Genomic DNA, 3,130 nt, shown 5'->3' with positions numbered 1-3,130 from the left:
GAATCAGTCTAGGTGCCCATCAATGGTGGACCAGATAAAGAAAATGTGGTACATATACACCTTAGAATACTATGCAGCCATAGAAAAGAATGAAATCTTGTCCTTTGCAGCAAGATGGATGCAACTGGAGACCATTATCCTACGTAAATTAACACAGGAACAGAAAACCTAATACTGCATGCTTTCACTTATAAATGGAGGCTAAACATTGGATACTCATGGACCTAAAGATGGCAGCAGTAGACATTGGTGACTACTAGAGGTGGAAGGGAGGGAAAGGGTATGTGTTGAAAACAAACTGTTGGGCACTGTGCTCAGGACTTGGGTGGCAGGATCATTGGTACTCCAAAGTCCAGCATCATTCAATAGGCCCAGGTGACAAACCTGGCATAACATTTTCTAAAATTACCTATTTTTATTACTTATTTATTATTTGTGTATTTCTCACTAGAATATATACATAGACCTTGCATATCTTACCTATTTACTACAACCCCAGCACCATAATAAGGAGTTCCCTGCATGTACCCCCTGGATCTAAAACAAAAGTTGAAAAAAACACAACAAACAATAATAATGTAATTATTTGATTGATATTTTGGAAAGTGAATGTCTTAGTATTGAATCATAATTTCTACTAGAATAATTTGTGATATATTTTCTCTGGATTGTCTTTCTGTCTGATGAACGGCTTTCTATTTTTCAGCCTCAATCTCTTCTGTACATTTTCAGCTTATAAGATTCTGTTCCTGCTTTGGCTCAAAAGTGAGTTCCTATTATAATATTCTTCCCACACCTTCCACTATTCTAGATTTGGGTCTAACTTTCTGCCAAGTGGCAACCGCCTTGCACCTCTGCCTTAGATTCTCCATGGCTGTGTACTTTCAAATTGTTGACATTTCTTACCGTTTCTGTTTATTCTAGGTTCAGAGGCTTCACAGTTACTATATATGTTTTAATGTAATTATGTGTTATTTTATGCATTATGTTTGCAGTTGATGTATTACATAAGTTCCACTTGGAACATATCTATATTCTCAAATAGTGGCTTATTTTCTTCTTTCATTATCTTATTTCAAATTAATCAAATCAGAGAGATTTATCCTAATCACATCATCTAAATTACTTTCCTTCCTTCATCTCAAATCATTCCTTAACTCACAATCCTGTACTATTTTCTTCATAATATTTTCTAAAATTACCTTATTTTTTGATTATTTATTATTCATTTATTTCCCACCAGAATATATACATAGACCTTGCATATCTTACCTATTTACTACAACCCCAGCACCATAATAAGGAGTTTCCTACATTAAGTGTGAATGCATATTTTTGATAAATACGTATGGTGTTAAATGTTGAGCTGAAGGGCCACTACCATTCTCTATCTGTGTTTTGCATTGCTTTTTGACCCAGTGGCTAGCATCAGCTGGGCCTGCCCTCTCAAATATCTGCTTGCTTTTTCTGGATACAGGAGGAAAAAATTCTGAGTAATGTGTGGGAAAATGCAAGGTCTCACCAGCACAATCTGAGTTTCAACATTTTATGAATAACACCTATTCGGTTTGAAGAGACAGCTTTCTCACTTGTGTTTTATTTATATATATTTATAATATACTATAACAATCTCACTATTAAACTTTTCATTTAAAATACATTTTATTAAAAGAACACAGCAAAAAATAGTTTCAAATACTCAGATCTATGTGTGTGTAAATGATGTAAAGAAAAATTTAATGAATTACAAATTATGTTTATCATTTACCTTCTGATAAACCTTTAACATATTAATGTCTGTCGGTTACTCTAATGCTAATATTCCTTACTTGTCATGAGTAAATATATATTTACATTTTTCCTTAGGATCTTAAGTTTGACTCTTCTTCAAGTCTGTCACTGTGGGATTTCAGGACCTTATGTCTTAAAAACCCAGTAACTAAAACTTCTTTTAAAAATAAATCTTCTCACCTTGGTTTCTAAGATTTAGCACTCATGTTATTGCAGCATTAAAAAAAAAAAATCTTTACTCCCCTCTTAAACCCTGACTTCCTTGGCAAAACATATAAAAAAGAAAAATTATAGCCAAAACAAAGTAATATAAATATAACTGTATTATATTATGATATAAGATGTATTTCAAGAAGAATACATATTTTCTAATTAACTTTATTTTCTATCCATATCTGATTTTCAAAGCAAAATTTCTAGAGTAGTACTGATTAATACCATAGTCACTAGCCTCACGTGGCTACTGAATGCTTGGAATCTGGGTAGCCTGAATTAAAATGTACGTTAAGTGTAAAATACTCAATGTATTTCAAAGACTTAGTACAGAAAAGGAATGTGCAATATCACATTAATGATTATCTTGTATTTGTTATGTGTTGAAATGATACTATTTTGGATATTTTGGACTAAATAAAATATATTATTAGAACTAATTTTGCCTGTTTCTACGTTTCAACGTGTCTACTAAAAAGTCTAAAATCTAAGTATGTGGCTCATATTGCACAGCACAGTTCTAGAGGAAATCCTCATCAATATTACCTATTTTGGTGAGATAAAACCATAGTTAACTTGTTCACCTTGTTTTTCAAATAAATATATGCCGATATTTTTTGACATTGTTCATAAATGTCTAAAAATTACATATAAGTGAAGCAAAACAGATTTTTCAGGCAAATACTTTTAAAATATGAACTTTTTACGATGTTCTTTAGGAAGACAAGACACGGAAAATTTTCTTAATCTCAGGGAGGTATGTACTTTAAATCCCTCAATGTGTCCTTTTCCTGACATCCAAGGTTATTTTCTTTTTATTATTATTATTATTATTATACTTTAAGTTTTAGGGTAGATGTGCACAATGTGCAGGTTTGTTACATATGTATCCATGTGCCATGTTGGTGCGCTGCACCCATTAACTCGTCATTCAGCACTAGGTGTATGTCCTAATGCTGTCCCTCCCTGCTCCCCCCACCCCACAACAGTCCCCAGAGTGTGATGTTCCCCTTCCTGTGTCCATGTGTTCTCATTGTTCAATTCCCACCTATGAGTGAGAAAATGCGGTGTTTGGTTTTCTATCCTTGTGATAGTTTACTGAGAATGATGGTTTCCAGTTTCATCC

This window comes from Nomascus leucogenys, chromosome 15 (assembly GCF_006542625.1).
Source record: "Nomascus leucogenys isolate Asia chromosome 15, Asia_NLE_v1, whole genome shotgun sequence".
NCBI lineage: Eukaryota > Metazoa > Chordata > Mammalia > Primates > Hylobatidae > Nomascus > Nomascus leucogenys.
This window is presented reverse-complemented; position numbering follows the sequence as displayed.